The sequence below is a fragment of the Rattus rattus genome, chromosome 3, assembly GCF_011064425.1.
Source record: "Rattus rattus isolate New Zealand chromosome 3, Rrattus_CSIRO_v1, whole genome shotgun sequence".
Classification (NCBI taxonomy): Eukaryota; Metazoa; Chordata; class Mammalia; order Rodentia; family Muridae; genus Rattus; species Rattus rattus.
Genome location: NC_046156.1, coordinates 203,695,988 through 203,717,573, shown reverse-complemented (window position 1 = coordinate 203,717,573; position 21,586 = coordinate 203,695,988). Strand labels below are relative to the sequence as shown.

At 43.8% G+C, this 21,586-nt stretch overlaps 1 pseudogene across 1 annotated transcript; it reads left to right on the top strand.

Annotated features, from left to right (window-relative positions):
* Nucleotides 1-14,428: 14,428 nt before the first annotated feature.
* On the top strand, nt 14,429-16,075 carry LOC116895689 (annotated as a pseudogene). The gene has a single exon (XR_004387300.1). The product of XR_004387300.1 is annotated as a heterogeneous nuclear ribonucleoprotein K-like (transcript).
* The last annotated feature ends 5,511 nt before the right edge of the window (nt 16,076-21,586 follow it).

Below are 21,586 nucleotides of genomic sequence, written 5' to 3'. Positions count from 1 at the left end.
GTAGAGAAGAAAAACTTGTATTTATTTTTCCTTCCGTAGCTATCCACATTAGCCTTAGTTTCTTTGAGCTTCCTGCTCATCTCTGGGCAACCAGGATCAATGTCACAGCCACGGTAGGCTCTATTCAGCAGAACCTGGCTTGCATTCTGTTTAAGGGTTGCTTTTTTTCTAATTCATACAGTGCCCAGAAGCCAGAGGTCAGAGGTCACCCTCACACTCTCCTTCTGGGTTTCCATTTGTCTGTATTTCCACTTAACTCAAAAGTACCATCTGAGACAGGTTTTGTTGGTTTGGTTTGGGGGACCTTTGTTGTTCTGTTGTTTTATCATTCTTAGCTTTACTGCATTGTAACCAGAAACCATCTCTTGTCCAGCATCTATGGCACCCTGAGTTTGAATGGAGAGATTACATTGCTGAAGCAGAAAGCTCTCACTCAAGTACCAGCCAGCAAGCATCTTATATAACCACAGAACAATGGCGGAAGACAAAGTTGGCACAGTACTATCATGTAAATTGCAGATTCTCCTGGGTTATCCCGTTTCCCCACTAAAATTGTCTCTCTGCACCTGAATCACACCACATTTCCTTGCCGTGTCTAGTTTCTTCTAGGACTTTCCTAATGATGACCAAATAGGCTTTTCCTGCTTATCTCATGTCTTATCATTTTCTTGAGGTTCTGTGCTTTAGGTAGGAATGTCACAGAAGTAGCATGCCCACATGCCCTCAATTTATCTGCCCTAAATCTAGGGAGTCCATTTGCTTGCGGCCGTTGACTCATCTATCATACAGTTGCTGTCTTTGCATTTGTAATTAACAAATATTAGATGAATCAACCTGAAGGATATTCGAAGGCCCTGTCCCCTCTTAACTTTTAGTTCCACAGGAGATTCTAGCCTGTTATTACAGTGCTGTTCTACTGGTAAATGTTATCACCACAAATCCTTTTGTTTTTATTAATAGGAAGCATTTAGTAAAGGATTCAATTATTTATTCAATCATGCTCTACACAAACATGGATTTATAGATACTTAATAAAATTATCTGAGTCTAAAAACAATACCACCAGGCCCGGGAGATAGTGCAGCATATAAATGAACTTGCTCTAAAAGTAAGAGGATCTGAGTTCAAATCCCCTACACCCAGGTTAAAAGCCAGAGAGAGCCTATAATGCCAAAATTTGGGGTTAGATAGAAGTGGATCTTGAGGGCTCTGTGGCCAGCCAGTTTTGCTGAAATAGCACAGTGCCATCATGTAAATTGCAAGCTTCAAGTTCAGTTCGAGATCCTATTTCAAAAAATGAAGTTAGAAAGCAATAGAGGAAGACACCCCCACCCCAACACTGTAATAATAGGCTAGATTCTCCAGTGGAACTAAAATCAGCACAAAAGTAAGAGGGGACAGGGCCTTTGCCTATCCTCAAGGTGTATGAATTCATATGCCCACATATCCTGTATACAAGTTCACAGCATCATACGACACACTACCACCACCCCAACACACACACACACACACACACACACACACACACACACACACACTACTATTACTTATGTCCTTGTTCAAATACCTAGGGATAATTTGAATATGGCAGAGAAAGTTTGGTAAAATAAAACTTCTTTGTTTGGGCAGTTGCTTTATAGTCTATTTTATGTGTGTACATTTTTGTATGTAAGTATGTGTATGTAAGTATGTGTCATGGACATGCCTGGTACCCTCAGATCTTGAAGAGGGCATCAGATCTCCTGGAATTTGAACTATCATATGGGTGTGGGGTACCAAACCTGAGCCTTCTACAAGTGCTCCTAGGCCACAGGCCATCTCTCTAGCCCTCCCATGGTTTAAGAAATCGGTATCTTGGGCTGGAGAGATGGCTCAGCCGTTAAAGGCTAGGCTCACAACCAAATATATAAGAAATCGGTATCTTACTGATGACTACCAATGCGGTTAAGACTCCAACGTGTGGTTAGAATCTTAGGTTTGTAAGGGACGCTGTGCGATGTTTGTTTTCTTTTTTTAAAGGGGGGCCTGGTGTACTTGAGCACTTGAACAGGGCATCAACCCCCTGGAATTGGAATTATAGGTGGTGTATGGATGGGATTATACATTGCCACGCGGGTGGAATGTCTAACTGGGATCCAAACTTGGGCTGTCGGCAAGAGCAGCGTGTATGCTTAACTACTGACTGGTCTCGAAAGCCCCTGCAAGGTGTCGTTTTAACATCTTGACTTACGTTGTAACTCTCGAATGTAATCCCATATTTGTATATAGCCATCTTGTAGTAAGTTTTTCTAAAATTGAAATTTTTATTTAAAAAAGCTAATAGATGTAGCTGAGCAGGTCCGAACCTTCTCCTCAACAGGTGTTTTTACCACCAGGTGGCGATATAGACCGAAGACATTGTCATTGGTTGAAGGAGTCCGAGACGGACTGTTGTGGAATCTGAGACGTGTTCGGGCACAGCTTTCAGGGCTCAGGAATGTCAGTTCTCAAGGACTTGACAGAGTTGTGATGGAAGTCTGGGGAGGCAGGTTTTACGGGCAGGAGGCTGCAGCAGTGTTTTACACACCAGTGTTCTGCAGGGACAGCAGCTTTGGCATTGCTGGGACTGGCTCCTCTTACGTGCCTGTTGCCAAACGAACCTGCAGAATACAGACAGAAGTTCTGTAGCAGAACAAAGTCCAGAGTAGAAACTGCTGAGAAACTTCCCCGGAGTAGAGAGCAACTTCCTTTGGGAGCAACAAGTCGGTATTTGCAGAGTTAAAAAAGCCAAAATAAAAGCAAAGCCCTCACAACTTATCGGCAGACTTTGAGCTCTTGGAGTCTGGCCCAGAGACTTGTGACGTCTTAATCAAATATTCAAAGCCAAACTTCTCATGATTCATGTAGCTTCCCCACTCCCCACCAGAAATGGCTAATCTCAAGGATAGCTCACCATTGCTATAAACTACTGCTTGGGTGAGTGTGATGATCCATGCATACGGGCACTTATTGACAGACTAGGTAGGACTCACGTGGTGGGAGGCCGAACGGACTGGGACAGTTGTCCTCTCTTCCACATGCCACAGACAGACAGACAGACACCACACACACACACACATACACACACACACATACACACTAAGGAAAATGTAATACAAATTTTAATGAACTATGTAACAAAAGAGTGAGATGCCCATTTCCCTCTTTAGAAATGGACTGACACACAAATGGGACATGAGATACAAGCAAGAACTGCCCCCAACTATTATAAAAGAGTCCCCATCTCTCTGTGACAGTGACAATCTATCATCTCTATATATCTGTCTGTCTATCATCTCTGAGAATGAGCCCACTGTCTCTCTCTCTTTTTTTTTTTTTTTAAGATTTTGTTTATTTTTATTTATATGTGGGTACACTGTAGCTGTCTTCAGACACACCAGAAGAGGGCATCGGATCTCTTTACAGATGGTTGTGAGCCACCATGTGGTTGCTGGGAGTTGAACTCAGGACCTCTGGAAGAGCAGTCAGTGCTCTTAACCGCTGAGCCATCTCTCCAGCCCCCACTGTCTCTCTTGAAGCACTTTTTTTTTAAGTCTCCTCTGCACCCCTGTGTGCATACAAACGTGTGCACATATACTTGTATGTATACCACTCACACACGGGAACATAAACAAAATAATAACTTACCAGAAGACTTTATGACTTGTATGTGACTAAAGCTCTAAATAACAAAATGTCTGCCCCGTGAGTCATTCACCCTGACCCAAGCTCTCGGATTTCTGCAGGGAAACCGCAAACACTGTTCATGCTTTGACTCCATGTGACTCCTCAAGCTGTGAGAACATGCCTTCTTGCCCACCTGCATTAAACAAAGTTTCTCAAAGACTTTCTTGCTGGTAAGCCCAGAAGGCAGGTTTCTCTGCTGCCCCTCAGCAGAAAACTACACATCTGGCTACCCCAGACACGTCGGCTCAGAACTAGCGATGGTGGCCGATAGCCTGACCCAGACTGGTTTAGCTGCTTCTTAGACCAGCAGAGTCAGTTAGAGCAGCTTGGTCGGTTGCTCACTCGTCCACATCCTCAGTTTGCCCAATGGTTCCATTTGTGAGCCTGGTTATTAAGGCATTGAGCAGTGTCTGGTATTTAATAGGTACTAGTGAATTCAGGATTTTCTTTTATTTGTTTCTGGAGACAAGGTCTCCTTCCCTACATCTTGAACTCAAGTTCCTCTTGTATCTGCCTCCTAAGTGCGGGAGTACAGGGGTGGGTCCCTACTCCTGACTCAGGAAACTGGACATTTTCATTTTTATTTATTTTTAAAGACATTTTAAAGTGATATAATGCGACTAGAGTTCTTCTCCCACTCAGTGGCTGCTGTTGGTGCTGTTTGTTGCCAACTGCCCCTTTTTGGAGTCATTCTCAAAGACTTTTTTGTTTTGTTTTGTTTTTGTTTTTGTCCAGGGCTACCATCTAAGCCTTGCTTGGTCAACCTCGTGGTCAGCTAGTTTCCGCACAGATATTCCTCAGACGCCTTGGATGGCCATGTCTTCTACATCTGGAGAGGATGCTCTTGGTACCTCACACACTGCTGGACACCTCAGGCCTAAGACTTGGGCCTTCTAGTTTTTTCTAGAAGTTCGTAGCTTTGCAGCTATGGCTTTCCAAACTCTGAGAAGCACCTCCAATGCACTAAGTTTCCCATACACTATTTCCTCTCTTAGGCTCTTGTTACCTCCCATTTGCCTGGGCCCTCCAGCAGCCTTCCTACTGAACAGGTTAACTTGCCTTGGAAGGAATCATGCTTGACTTTCACTCACCTCTGACATCCTACGTATCCCCAGGAACAGTTTGAGAGTCTAATTTCTATAGGTACTCACGCTCTGTAAGGGACTCTTTGGAAATAAGCAAGTCTGCCTACTTGTGCCACTGCCTCGTAAAATGGTGTTTCATCTTGACTTTTCCAAGGCACAGTCTAGGTGCAAACAATAAAATAACAGTAAAATCAAAAGCCTTATTTTGTCTGCCTTAAACAAACCTCGTAAGATAAAACAGACAATCAATATATACAGTTCTTTGTACGTGGACGCTAGTTCTTCAGGACCGGACATGGAACCATCCCATCAAATTTTGCATAATTGTAAGTGCACATAAAGTGTCTGAAGCTGACTTGTAGAACAGTGGACCTATAATGGGGGAAGAGGGAATCATCAACAGAGAGCATCAGGAACAGTAGAAACTTCCTAGTGTCGAAGGACAGGTTGACAAGCAACCTTGGAGTAGTAAGCCTCTCTCAGAAATGTTTGTCATGGCCGTCCTGAGGTTCGTGTGATAGCCCCTGTGTGTGTTTTAGGAGGTGCTGCCCTTTGGAACAAGTGAGTCTATCTCAGGTCAGCAGCTTGTACCTTCCCACTGGCGGGAACCCGGTTTTCAGTCTGCTCCACCCAGCCTGCTGCCATGATGACCTTGCTCAACAGGAAGAGAAACCTAAGATCTGTTCTCTGTACTTCACCCTCCACGCTGAATTCTCTACTTGAAGGATTTTCTCCAGCTGCAATTTTTTTTGATTATTCTCCTTTGTTTTTTGTTTGTTTTGTTTTGAAAATTCTTCCCGAAGAGCTTTATTGGAAGAGTTCAGGCTTTCTACTGAGGAGTTTATGAGGGATATCAGCTTTCCAGGGTTTTGTGTTCGTTTTCCAACAGAGTTTTGGCTTCACCCAGGGAGCGAGCGGGATCGCTCCACTTCTGCTTCCAGTCAGTGCCCAGCGATCAGGCCGACTTCCTTCAGTCTGGAGTGGAAATGGCTTTTCATCCTTCTTCAGCTATTGTCAACAAAGCCGCCTTTTGTGAGACATTCATCATCTGCCTTTAACTTCTAAGTCTGGTCACCTGCCAGCAACTTCAGCTGCACAAACCCTGGTGCTCAGAACTTGAAATCCATTTCCTTTGGGAGAGTACTTGCTGCGTTTTGGAAATTTCTGACAGTGCTAATTTGGATCATTGCATTCACTTCAGTCTCCAGCTTGTTATAAATATTCGAGTCTCTCTTTAAACAGGCACACACATGTACACACACACACACACGTACACACATGCACACACACATAAACACACACACATGCACACACATCATACACATGCACACACACATACACACATAAACACACACATGTACACACATGCACACACACATAAACACACACACATGCACACACATCATATACATGCACACACACTCACACACACATGCACACACATCATATACATGCACACACACACTCACACAGACACTCACACACACATAAACACACACACACGTACACACATACACACACATCATACACATGCACATACACACGTACACACATAAACACACACACATGTACACACATGCACACACACACATAAACACACATGCACACACATCATACACATGCACACACAGACACTCACACAGACACTCACACACACATAAACACACGCGCACACACATGCACACACATGCACACACATGGCTAAGAATGAAGCACTGTTACAGAACATTGTACATGTAAGGCCTGGGTTCCCACAGCAGCAGCAGCAATTGCTTGAGAGAGGGTCGCCTGTAGCCTGAGAGTCAGGCTGAAGATGACCTTGACTTGAAGATGGTCTTCCTGCCTTCATTTCCTGAGAGCTGAGATTACAAATGCGCTCCACTATGCCTAATGTATATGCTGCTGGGGTTTCCTGCATGACAGGCAAGCATTCTTCCCACTGTACACACTGAGTTATATTCCCAGTGCAGCACAAATTTAATGCACATTTAATTTGCCTATATAGATTGTGTAGTGAGATAGATCAACAGGCAAAAAGGAGTTTCCCACCATGCCTGATAACTTGGGTTCAATTCCTGGGACCTGCATGGTAGAAGAGAAGTGTCCCCCTCCCACCCACCACCCAACTTCTCTCAATTTGTCCTCTGACCTTCATATGTACTATGACGCACATGCATATGCACATAAATTGTGTATACAACTTAATCTGATAAATGTATATTTTTATAGTTACTCAAATAAATTAAAAACACATTTAATAGAACCATTGCAGTAAACAAAGTTCCCAAAATTTGTATGTTTTGGGTTTTTTTTTTTAAGTCAGGGTATTACCCAGTCCAGGTTAGACTCAATTCATCATGTGGCCAAGGACGGCATTTGGCAGTCTCCAGTAGCTAAGGCTCACTTTGAGTCTTACATTTGGTGCATTGGCCAGGAATTCAGACCCTTGGTGATGACAAGAGAAATGGTGGTCGGAGAAGTGGCTCGGCTCAAGTCAGGTACTGCGGTTGTCTGTCCTTGTGTGTCTTCTGTCTCTCAGTTTGCATCAGTAAGGCTTAGAGAAGCCTCTGGTCTGTGGGCAGACGTGCCTTAACGCCATGACTGCAAGGAGTCCGGAGGATACTTCAGCTACCCCGGAGCGGGGTGGGAGGACCCTGCTCCTTTTCAAATCTGCTAGACTCCATTCCAGCGGGAACCAGCCAAGTCACCTGGTTACTGGGTTGCTTTGCCTGTGGCAGGTGCGAATTGTCTGTGTCTTCCTTGTGTCTCTTTGCGTTATTGGACTGTGGCAGATGACATGGGACAGACCATTTCTCACCTTAATCTTATTCTGACTCATTTTAAAGAAGTTAGGGCTTTGCAACTTGGAATGGCCAGCTTTTGATGTTAGATGGCCGCTCCCCAGGGTGTCAGCAGTAGAGGATAAAGTGTTTCAAAAGTCTTTACCCCTGCTAACACTTCTTTGTTTATAGGAATGGTCACCAGGTGACAAGGAACAACAGGAGCCAATTCAAGCCCAGCAGCCAGCTCCATTCTTCCTGGCAGCATCAGCTTTAGGACTGGAGAGATGGCTCAGAGGTTGAGAGCACTTTCCCAGCAATCACTGGTGATTCCCTTTTTTTCTCTGGACTGGCTCCTGAGTTTTAAGGCTCATACAGGCTTATCCCCCACCCCCTTTGCTGAGTGCAGGCACAGTGCATGCTGGCATCCAGGGTCCCTAGAAGGTCTAAGGCTGGGACCTCCTGCAGTCCTAACCAGGCTTTCCCTGAGTTCAGAGGTGAGTTCAGAAAGCAGGGCTCCACACCTGGATAGGAGAGGCCCCAAGGGGACAGATGCATCCCTCACTAGAGCTTGCAACAGACTCCTGGTCACTCATTTTGTTCAGTAAGTGGCTATCCTTCTTGCCAGGAGAAGTGCTCACTTCTTGTCTGAACAGATGTGGTCTCTGACTTGTAAAGGAAAGGTCTTCACTGACGCTATCCTGCCACAATTATCCCACTGAGAGGCAACAACCACTCCCTGTCATGTGCCTTAGGGCACTTAGAGCAGATACCTAACCCCCACCCTTGAGCCCCCAAAGTTCTTACAGGTTCTCTTCACCACAGAAGCCAAGAAACTGGCTCCCGGACCTACAGGGAACCCATCCAGATTGGGACTTCGACTCGGTAGAAGTAGGGAATATCTCCAGATTTACCACCAGGCTCTTTCAGCAAGTCTCAACAATAATTTGGCCAAGGTTTAGATATGATATTAGACAGGAAGTTGATAAAAGTGGCATTTCTTGAACAGGTCATAAAGACTATATATGTAAGGCTATACACACGTAGACCCTGAGAAAACAGAGAATTCTAGCATGGGAGCCCTGGCTTCCATCAATTAGTTAGTTGTGGACATTAGGAAGAAGTTACAGATTCAAGAAAGATTAAGAGAAAAGTCATTAAGGGATCTAGTGAAAGTTGCAGAGAGAGTGCAGAAGAGTGCAGATTAAGAAAGAAAAGACATTGAAAGAAGCTTTGGTTAGAGTCCTTCTAGCCAACAAAGCCTCCGGATCTAGGAGAAAAGAAATTCCAAGCCTCAACAGATTGCTGGGAGAGAAGTAAGGTCTTGACCCAAACTCTAGGACCACTGGACCCAGTGGTAGCAGGATGGCTACCTTGCCTTCATATTATTGTAGCCACAGCACTGTTGGTTAAAGATACAGATAAATAGGGGCTGGAGAGATGGCTCAGCGGTTAAGAGCACCGACTGCTCTTCCAGAGGTCCTGAGTTCAAATCCCAGCAACCACATGGTGGCTCACAACCATCTGTAATGAGATCTGATGCCCTCTTCTGGTGTGTCTGAAGAGACTGACAGTGTACTTATATGTAATAAATAAATATTTAAAAAAAAGATACAGATAAATTAACTTTGGGACAGAATTTGATTGTGACTACCCCCTATTCGATTGAAGGCTACTCAGGTAGCCTTCTGACTGATGGCTCAGTAATGCCCACATGACTCATTATCAGACTTACTAATCAACTCTGGCTGAGTTATTTTCCAGCCACCTATTTCCCTGAACCCTGCAGCTCTCCGACCTGACTCTGACTTGGACTGTCCACTCCATCAATGTAACAAGGTTCTGGCCCAGTACACAGTATCTGACCTGACCCGAGGGACTCTCCTCCATCACAGACAAAGCAGACCTGGTTTACGGACAGAAGCAGTTTCATCCATGAGGGTCAGAGGAGAGTAGGGGCAGTGGTGACTACAGAAACGGAGGTAATCTGAACTCAGTCTCTCTTCCTCCAGGCACTTCAGCTCAAAGGGCCAAGATAACATTAACAGAGGGGAAAGGACTGGCTGTTAGCATCTGCAGGGACAGCCAGATATGCATTTACAACTGCTCATATGCATGAAGCCATTAACCAGGAATGAGCGCTCCTAACAGCAGAAAGAACTGTCAAAAATAAAGATTAAAATTGTACAGGGCACCAAAAAGGAAACAATGGCTAGAGATAACAGCCTGGCTGACAAGCCTGCTAAGGAGGTAGCCTTAAGGAAGCAGCCATCTCTAGATTGGCCATTGTCCTATCTGAACCACCCAGAGCAACTGATATATACAGAAGAAGAAATTAAATGGGCTGGTGGTGACTGACTGAAGATAAGCAAATATTACCTTACCTACTTTTGTTTTTTTTAGCAGGAACTGTTCTCAAAAAGGTCCACAGAGTCACTCACATGGGAGTGAAATAAATGACAGACGCAGTGAGACAATCTAAGGGGACTTTCAAGGATATACAGAACATTCTTGAGGATATTGTGACAAACTTGAAAGCTTGCCAGCTGAACAACACTCCCAGGTACCCCAAACATCCAAATTCCTGACTGTGAGGTAAGAGACTAAGGACTACTGGGAAAAAAAAAATCTCCTTTCCAGATGAGACTATCCCCTTTAAAATATGGTATCTTGGCTCCCATTGTACCCAGCTTATAGTTGGCAGCTATTACAGACCTGAAAGATAATTTAATATTTAGGGTCAGAGTTATCCAATAGGCTCATGAATATGTTTGGCCTAAATTATGTGCCCTCCATGAAGCAGGCTCGTTTCCAGAACCACACAAGTCAAGGAGACTGGGTCTATGTGAAGAGATTTCACCAAGGTGTACTTAAACTCAGGTGTAAAGGGCATTACATCATCATCCTATTGACCACACCAACTGCTATCAAAGTGGATGAAATCACCACCTGGGTACATTACACTCATGCCAGACCTGCTTCTCCACTAAAGAGACTACCTGGCTCCAGCTGTACCAAAATGGAGGGTTCAAAAGGACACCAACCCCCTCAAGTTAAAGTTGACTCAGTCTCAGTCCTGAGTCTATTGTCCCTGCTAACTATATATACTGTGTGAATCATATCCCCTCTTTTACAAAGACATTGAGTTAATAGCTAAAAATAATGTTTCTACATATAGATGGTCATAGGAAGGTCTAGCTTTAACCCTCCAGACTATATCGGAACAGGGTCTCTGTCTGGAGAAAGTCTCCTTGTCACATCAACACCTCTGTAATCAGACTGTTCCCATAGTTTATTCCAAATAGATTATTCACCCCCAGAACAGACATGGTGAGCCTGTTCGTCAAGACTGACCCCTTTGCATGAAGGGGGTGGTTCTTAATTCTTCTACCCCAGATAGGATCTGTATTTTGGTTCAATTAGTGCCCCACATAACCTATTACTCAGAGAAAATGGTATTAAGAGCCTTAATAAGACAAATTGAGAGAGACCTTATGAGACAAAAGAAAAAAACCTATCTCTTTGACTTTAACTTTCTAGGGGTAGGGCTAGCCCTGGTTGGCACAGAGATAACTGCACTAACATTAAAGAGAAGGAGGGAGAGGGAGAGGGAGAGGGAGAGGGAGAGGGAGAGGGAGAGGGAGAGGGAGAGGGAGGGAGAGGAGAGGGAGAGGGAGGGGAGGGAGAGAGAGAGAGAGAGAGAGAGAGAGAGAGAGAGAGAGAGAGAGGAGAGAGAGAGAGAACTAGAACAGTTTAAAGACATACAGAGGGACTGGTGAGATGGCTCAGCGGTTAAGAGCACTGACTGCTCTTCCAGAGGTCCTGAGTTCAATTCCCAGCAACCACATGGTGGCTCACAACCATCTGTAATGGGATCAGATGCCCTCTTCTGGTGTGTCTGAAGACAGCTACAGTGTACTCATATAAAAATAAAAATAAATATGTAAAGACATACAGAGAATTAAAACTTCCATCTTTCATCTACAGGAGTCATTCACTTCCCTCTCAGAAGTGGTGCTCCAGAACCGTAAGGGGTTAGACCTATTGTTCCTTGAACAGAGAGGTTTATGTGCTGCACTCAATGAGGAATGCTGTTTCTACATAGACCACTCAGGTTTAGTTAAAGACTCAATGGCTAAAGTATGAGAGGGAGTGGCTGTAAGAAAAAAAGAGAACAGAGCTTGAATCCTGGTTTAATTCTTCCCAATGGTTAACTACCTTAGTGTCAACCCTAGCTGGACCCTTGATGATCCTACTTTTGCTGTTATTTGGACCCTACATTTTAAATCGCTTAGTTACTTTTATTAGAGAATGGATTAATACAGTACAGCTGATGATACTTAGTCAACAGTATGAAGACATACCTCTCAATGATTCTACCTATGAGTTAACAGAATGTGGTTAATTATTTCAAGATTGAAACACGAACAAGGAAAAGGGGAGAATGAGAGAGAGCCCTGACTTGGAACTTCCCACTAGGCCTTAGGGAGGGTCCCTGAGTCCTCCTCCCTGTCCAGCCAATTAATGTAAAGGTCACCAGGACCACCAATTAATATGTGCCTAGTTGCTGTTGCTATAATCTGTCTTCAAAAATAAAAGTTTATGAAAGAGAGAGAAGGGGTCGCCTCTCCTCTGGGTGCCAGATGACCCCAGCATGCTGAAATAATAAACCTCTTGCTTTTGCATTGAGCTCCGTTCTTGAGTCTCATCTGGGGGTCTCCTAGTAGCAAAGGCTCACTTTGACTCTTACACTAACAACATGGAGGGTAGGCAGCTGCTCAGCTAATGTGCTGTTTAAGGCATATTAAAATATAAGGTCTGTGTGTGTCTTTCATTTGGGGACATAAACCATCGAGGTGGTAGTAACCCCACACGAGGACTTATTAAAATATTTCTACTACAGATCCCTCGTCAACTTTACACACAAACACATCCCCCAGGATCACACATTAATACACACATCATCTTCTGGGCTCCTTCAAGAGGCTTGGGAGCTCCTCCCTCTGTAGCACACACAGCTTGTTTTCTAGGCTCTTGCTGGCTTCACTCCACTGCTGCTGCTGATCTTGGTGGTCATCCACAGTACTGGAATCTCCAAAGTGCTGGGGTCTTCTGCTGCGACTGTGCTGTACCTTTCACTAGTAGCATTTCTCCGGCTCTCTTCAGGGACTCCAAGCCTCAGTTTCTCCGCATAAGCCCTTCAATCCTGGGCCTTCAATTTCTACTGAGGCTGCACCTTCACCAGCAGTCTCTTCTGGCCTCTCACAGTGCCAAGCCTCAGTTGCTCTCCATGACCCCCTCATACCTTCAAAACAATATCACATGTGCTAGCAAGTTCTGCCGTCAGCTTGAGGCCCAGCCTCCTCTGGAGCACAGCTGAGCTTAAGGAAACACTTCCTTTCACACTTCGCCTCAATGGCGCTGGTTGCCTAAGCTCAGCTGACTCTTCAACCCTAGCTGACCAACATTCACTGCCATAGCAAAGCAAGGTTTCGCTTTAGGGGGTTTGCTCTCTTGTTAATCTCAGCTGACACTTCAGCCCCAGCTGACCAGAACCGTACGTCCTTAACTCAAAATATGCAATGGTTCTGATAGTCTTCAACCTTCCCTCCAGAACTTCCCAAGCCGGGCCTCCATCTTCTGTAGCCTCAACATTCTCATCTTCTCTATCCTCTCTTCCTAAATGCTCCTCCTCTCCATGGGGTATGTTTCCAGTTTCCAGGTTTAACACACACACACACACACACACACACACACACACACACACACACAAAAAAAAAATACAACACATACCACACCACACACACAGACACACACACACACACATAGACACACACACACACACACATACACACACACACACACACAAAAACACACACAAAAACACATACACAAAATATAAAAGAGAAAAAAACAGACACACCACAAAACCCCCACGCTTCCCCACATCACACACACAAACACACACACACACACACACACACACACACACACACACACACACCACCCACACACCATACACACACACATACACACACCACACACAGACACACACCACAGACACACACACACACACACACACACACACACACACCACACACACAGACACACACACACACACCACACCACACATACCACACCACACACAACAGACACATAGACACAGACACAGACACACACACAAACACACTCCACACCACACACACAGACACACACACAAACACACACTCCACACCACACACACAGACACACACACACACACACCACACATACCACACCACACACAAAGACACACACACAAACACACACACACAATTTGAAGCTAGTATCCACATATGAGAGTGTGTGTGGCCCTTGCATTTTTGTGCCTGGGCAACCTCACTTATGTCTGGTTGTTGTTGTTAAGACTGTCCCCATGCCCATTCTTAGTCCATTTTTGTGCCCTTATTAGATTAGTAGACCACAGGTGTGAGGTTTATTTCTGGGCCTCCTGTTCTGCTCCATTGGTCTCCTTTACAGTAATACCATTCTGTTCCAACAATAATAGCTTTATAACATCACATAATGGTTCCAGCTTTGTTCTTTTCTTCCCCCTCTTTCTCAAGATTGCTTTGGACGTTTATTGTTAGTTCCACATAACTTTTGGGATTATTTTTTCAATTTCTGAGAAAACTACTGTTGTAATTTAGTAGGGGTTGCACCGAATCTACAAAGTGGGCGGCATATAAACAAGATTGATTCCTCTACTCCATGTTTACATTTCCATTGACGTGTATGTTCTTTAGTTTGCTTTTAAAATGTCTTAGTTTGCACTACACCGATCTTTTACCCATTTATTAAATGTAATCCTACTTTAAAAGATCTAGAAACACTGATGAGATGGTTGAATCGCGCATTTTGCTTCAGAGAGAGAATGCTGGGGCAGTGATTGGAAAAGAATATTAAGGCTCTCCGTACAGACTACAGTGCCAGCGTTTCAGTCCCAGACAGCAGTGGCCCTGAGCACATACTGAGTATCGGTGCTGATATTGAGACGATTGGAGAAATTCTGAGGAAAATCGTCCCTACCTTGGAGGAGTGCCAACATTATAGAGGAAGTGACTTTGACTGTGAGCTGGGACTGTTGATTCAGCAAAGTCTGGCAGGAGGAATTATTGGTGTTAAAGGTGCTAAAACTAAAGAACTTCGAGAAAACACTCAGACAACAGTCAAGCTTTTCCAGGAATGCTGCCCTCATTCTACTGACAGAGTTGTTCTTATGGGAGGAAAGCCTGATAGGGTTGTAGAATGCATCAAATCATCCTTGACCTCGTGTCTGAGTCTCCCATCAAAGGATGTGCACAACCTTACAATCCCAACTTCTATGATGAAACCTATGATTGTGGTGGTTTTACAATGTTGTCTGATGACCGCCGAGGACGTCCTGAGGGATTCCCAATGCGGGGAAGAGGTGGTTTTGACAGAATGCCTCCTGGTCAGGGTGGGCATCCCGTGCCTCCTCCTAGAAGAGATTATGATGGTATGAGCCCTTGTCGAGGACCTCCTCCACCTCCTCATGGTCGAGGTGGACGGGGTGGCAGCAGAGCCCGGAATCTTCCTCTTCCTCCTCCTCCACCACCCAGAGGGGGAAATCTAATGGCTTGCGACAGAAGAGGTCAGCCTGGAGACCGCTATGATGGCGTGGTTGGGTTCAGTGCTGATGAAACTTGGGACTCTGCAATTGACACATGGAGCCCATCAGAATGGCAAATGGCTTATGAACCGCAGGTGGTTCTGGATATGATTATTCTTATGTAGGGGGTCGTGGCTCATACAGTGATCTTGGCAGACATATTATCACTACACAAGTAACTATTTCCAAAGATTTGACTGGATCTATTATTGGTGAAGGTGGTCAGAGGATTAAACAAATCTGTCATGAGTCTGGAGCATCAATCAAAACTGATGAACGTTAGAAGGATCTGAAGATCGGATCATTATCATCACAGGAACACAGGACCAGATACAGAATGCACAGTATTTGCTGCAGAACAGTATAAAGCAGTATTCTGGAAAGATTTTCTAAGACTGGTGAAGAACTGAAGGAGTCCTGAATCTTTTTTTTTTTTTTCTATCTGCTTCTGTTTAAAAAGCCAACATTCCTCTGCTTCATAGGTGTTCTGCATTTGAGGTGTACTGAAATCTTTGCTGCTCACCAGATGTAATGTTTTAGTTCCTTACAAACAGGGTTGGGGGGAGGGCATGCAAAAAAACTAACATTGAAATTTTGAAACAGCAGCAGAGTGAGTGACTTTTATTTTTTGTTCATTGTTGGTGGTTTTAAAAATTCCCCCCGTGTAATTATTGTGAACACCTTGCTTTGTGGTCACTGTAACATTGGGGGGTGGGACAGGGAGGCAAGTAATAGTCCACATGTCCCTGGCATTTGTTCAGAGCAGTGTGCACCATGTAATGCTCTTTTGTAAGAAACGTTTTATGATTTTTAAAATAAATTTAGTGAATCTATTTTTGGTGGTCTTTTTTTTAAGACAATTTCAAATGGTGGTTGAATTTTCCAGCCCACCCCTAAACTAAACATTAAGTTTGATTCTCAGCAGCTCCTCTGTTGGATATAAGTGCACCTCTTGGATATAGACAAACACATTGGCAAATTCAGTCTGGGTGATTTCTTAATGGTTGCGAAGACTTGGCTTGATAAATTTCCATCACATATTCATGCTTATAATAAGCTTGGGATTTTGTCTGTTTTTGCAAAGGTTTGCCACTACTTTTCAACAGTTTTCTGTTAGTCGTGGAGAACTGCAGTGGGGAACAATACCACAAGAGTAAGCATCTGAAGTATATGCCAGAAGCCTGGTGGGCAATGAGCTTTATTAACCAGAGTAACACTTGGTTATGGAAGTGACTGATGCTGAATAAATCCTGGTTGTTTTTGTTAGATAATTTCTCACCTATAGACTTAAGCTGTCAGCCTGCTAGCGTATTGTTGGTTGAACTTTGTAAAATATATATATATATATATATATATATATATATATATATATATATATATATGGTAGTACCCTGGCATCTCTGTTGATCGTTCCAAACCCACATCTAAATAAAACTCCCTGGTGTTAGTTTTCAAGTGTGCCCAATTTGAAAAGGGGTTGGTTGATACATCTAAAGCTTGTTGAAGTGTTCCTCTTGTAAGGAAATACAGTAATCTTAAATTGTGGGAAAAAAATGTAATCCTAATTATTTTTATTTTTAAGAGTATTTAAAGCGATATATGATTTTCAGAGAGTTCACTGTGAATGTTAAAATATGCTTATATGAAAAGTAAAATCACAGAAATTTTTATATGCCATTGAAGTTCTTTTAAACATAAATTAAAATATTAGATGTTTCACATAAGCCTCTCTGTAGCCACAAAGAATCCGCAATAGGCCCGCAAGAAGCAGAGCGACAGAGTGAAAGCAGCCGCCATAGTAATTCAGCGGACCACAAAGGAAGATAGGAAGGTTGGAAGAAGGGGTTATAAGATAATTAACAGAATGACAACGGCAAACCTTTATCAGTAATTACACCCAGTGACCGCTAACCCACGAGAATGAGTACGCGGTGTTACGAGTAAACAGTATTCCTTTACCATGAACAAGTTGAGTTTCTAATCAGACACTCACTGCCTAAGTATATGTTTTTAAAAAAGCAAGTTCCAGCAGAACGTTGCCTCCTGGAGGCACGTGTCCGCCTTCAGACGCAGATGAATTAAGTGAAATACAAGAAAGTTCTTCCAAAAGAGCAGGATTCATTGTACTTGGTCAAAATACGGGCTGGGTGAGGCAGAAAAGACTGCTGTAAAACGATACAGGAGGGGCTGGAGCCACGGCTCAGAGGCTACGAGGCTGCCCTTCCAGAGGCCCTGGGTTCCATTCCTGCGCGCGTGCATTCAGCCAAAACACCCATACATGTAAAATACTAATTAAATTTTTTATTAAATAGCAAAAGGAGAAATAGATTGAGAAGATCTGACAATTGTAAATATATATATGAGATTGGAATGTCTAATGACTTAAAACCGAGAATTAGCAGAAAAAGAAAGGAATACCAACCCTAACCATATTGACTTCCTCAAAGGATAGGTCATAGACAGAGCACTATACAGAAACTGAAGACTTGACTACCCTATAGGTTATAGATTATAGACATGTATGGAATATCCCATCAAAAAGAAATGAAGTGCATGTTCTTCTTAAATGCACGTGGAACATTTTCCAAGACAGACCACACACTGACCCATGAAACTTCATCCCAACAAATGTAAGAAGAATGAACCTTAAATTTCTTTTCTGACCACATGAAACTAGATTCAATGAGAGAGCTGGTCATGGTGCCATATGCCTACAAGTCAGTATTCGGGATGCAGAGGCAGGAGGATTGCAAACACAAGACCAGTTTGAACTACACAGCATAAACAGGAGATTAAAAACTGGCCATTTAATCCTAGGGCAGAGACTCTGAAAGCGAAACCCTTTCTCCGACCCCCTCCACCCCTCCAAGTGGGTGATAGCTAGCTCAGTGAGCAACTGGAAGTTGACAGCAGTGTATGTCCACACCATGAAAAACGAGACAAGCACCCAGGAGCTAAGACAGAAGGACCGTGCGCTCCAAAAAGAGTAGTGAGGAGGGCCAGCTGTGGGTACACAAAGGGTATCCAGGAGCTCAGCCGGGATAAAGAGACTCTATTTTTTAAAAGGTGAGCGGAAAGCTCAGATAACTTAGGGCAGATGAGATGGAGAAAGCCTGGTGGGTAGAGATGATTGTTCAACAAGCCTGAGAACCCACCCGAGTTTGTGACCTGGAACCCACAAGAAGGGCGAAGGACCCTGACTATCAAGTTAGCGTCTCACCTCCCATGACACACGTGTCACGTCAAACACACACACGCTAAAAAATGAAGATGAAATTGTCAGACAACCTAACTGCATTCCATCCATCAGGAAACTAGAGAAGTAAGCCCACGCCTAGCCCGAGACTAGCAGAGGGAAGGAAATAATGAAGGTTGAAGCAAAAATACTCAGGTAGCTTAACTCCGAACATTGTTTTTAACCCTCTGGAATTGAGATTTTTGTCTCCTGGATTAACGCCACCAGAGGAGCTTTTCCTTCTTTTCTGAGTTTTCTCAGAAGTCTTTGTAAAAAACCAGCAATATCTTTACTAAGGTTTTAGCTGCTGCTTCAAGACGAAGTCCCACTAGCCCAAGCTCCCAAAACTCAGATGGGACATGTATCCACACGTGACCCAGGACTTCTGATTCTCCTGCCTCCACCTCGGCACTCAGATGTTGGAGTTGTTCCTTCCAGCCCACGGATTGCATCGTAAGCCCACTTCTTCAAAGGGTTTTACTCCTTCTAGAATATTTTGCTGTTGCCTTCCCCAAGCATAGAGTACAAATGCATTAACCAGCAGTTGTCACAGGGGACACAAAATGCAGTCATCAACAGTATTCAGAGGGGACCAAGGATCCTTTTGCGGATTATTAGTCTTATTGACAAAATAGCCTGAACATGGATTCAGAAAGAGATTAAGGACAAATTTGTTGGTATTTGAGAAAAAGAAAACAGGGCAGGCATGGTTTCTTCCTGTTGAGTGGGCCTTAAATCCCATTAGCCAGCTGTTGGCTACTGCAAACATATGAGTGCACCTTTAGGGATATCTTTGCCACGCCTGCCTTTGTTGTGGTTCCTAGGCACCAGCGCTGGAGAGAACTACTGATGGCTTCTCCCTTCACAGAACACAGTGCTTCATGGCACTCTGGAAGCTGGAATGCAGGAAGGAAGTCTTCAGGGTAGAACTCAAGGACTCATCAGGTTGTATTTATATATTTGTGTATATACGTCCATCAACTCAAGCATGCCAAGTCAGGTCCAAAGAGTGTGCTGTCTTCAGCAATAGGGCAATAACCTCCAGCCTCTGAGAGAACCAAGGGCAACAGCCACAGCCTACGGCTTGGGAGTGACTTGGACTACCCTGACCAGCAACTCAAACAGAAGGTTCTCACGCCTGGTCCTGTGGGCTCCTGAGGGGAGCATACACAGCTCAAGAAGAACTCTCTGTCTCTCTGTCTCTGTCTCTGTCTCTGTCTCTCTCTCTCTCTCACACACACACACACACACACACACTTTTTCTCTTTCTCAAAATTTTAGATAAATAGGAAGTAGTGTGCTTTCTTGTATCTTCATCAAATAGCTTTGGAGTTATTTGTCCCTCTTCTCTCCCACTCTTTTATATTGGCCTCCCTCTACCCTCCCTAACTAGAGCCCCCCCCCACTGTATTTTTCCCATCACCTGTACCCTGCCATTTCAAGCCTCCTCCAGCTCCCACAGTCCCTTTATACTTTCCTGGTTTCTGTGGTTACTCCATGTCGTACACTCCCATCTAAGGATCAGGACCACAGGCAAGCGAGAACGTGGGATGCTCGGCCCCGAGAGATGCAAATACAGTGCAACTCCCGCACTTAGGTCCCAGGGATCATGGAAGAAGAGGCAGTGGGAAGATCTTAAGAGACAGAGGACCAGGAAATCTCCTAGAAATGGCTGCTTAAACAAGAACTGGACAAAGATAATATCATTAGACATGTTGAGAGAGAAGGGAGAAATCTCAGAGGCTCCATCCATAGAAAGAAATTACAGGCAACAAATGATGGCTGAGGGAGGGAAAATTAAGTCTCTCTCAGGGATGAATCTTGTAATTGGTTATCCCATACAAAGTGTCATCCCTAAAATCATATTCAAACAATGAAAACAGATTCACCAGGTTGTATTTATATATTTCTGTATATATGCATATATATCATTCATATATATTGTGTGTATATGCATATATTATATATATACACACATTCATATACATACATGTATACGCCCATACACACACATACATACAGACATATGCACACACACACACACACACACACGCACACACACACACACACACATACATATATATACATGTATATGAGATGGCTCAGTAGTTAGGAGCACTGGCTATTCTTCCAGACAACACAGGTTCAATGCCCAGCACTCACCTGATGGCTGACAACCATAGTTAACTCCTATGAGAACCAACACATGTTGGCTACAGGGTCACATGGAGGCAAAATATCCATACACATAAAAGACACATTTTAAACCTTCAAAAATTGTTTAAAACAAAGGCAAACAGCAGCCAGACAAAACACCCATCAACAACAAAACAGTTGGGGTGCACAGCACATAGGCTACAGTTAGTAAGACTGTACTGCACTCAGGGTTTTCATTAAACAAACAAGAACAAACTCTTATCCCTCAAAGTTAACAGTATAAACTGATGATTATATTGATTTGCTCTACAGAAACTGTTTTACTGTCTCTGTGTATCTAATAGCATCGTGCTGTACATTTAAGCATATATAATAGGATTTATTAAAGGTGGGCTGGGGCTGTGGCTCAGTTGATAGAATACTTGTGTTTCATGAAGACCTGTGTTCAACCCCAGCGCTGTATAATCTAGGCATAGGTGCACACCTGTAATCCCAGTTGCTGGGAGGATCAGGAATTCAAGGTCATCCTCTGTTACATTTTGAGTCTGAGATCAACCTGGATACATGAGATTTTGTCTTGAAAAAAATGATTAAATTAAGTAAGAACAAAAGAAACAAATAGAAAATAAGCAAAGAAGTGTGTGTGCATGTGTGTGTGTGCATATGTGTGTGTGCATGTGTGTATGTGTGTGTGTTTCTGTGTATATGTCTGTGTGTCTCTGTGTGTGTGTTTCTGTGGTGTGTGTTTCTCTGTGTGGTGTGTTTTTGTGGTATGTGTTTCTCTGTGTGTGTGTGTTTCTGGGGTGTGTGTGCATGCATGTGTCTGTGTGTATCTCTGTGTGTGCATGTGTGTATGTGTATATGTGTCTGTGTGTGTACGTGTCCATTTGCACATGTATGTGGGTGTCTCTGTGTATATGTCTCTGTGTGTGTGTCTGTGTGTGTCTGTGTG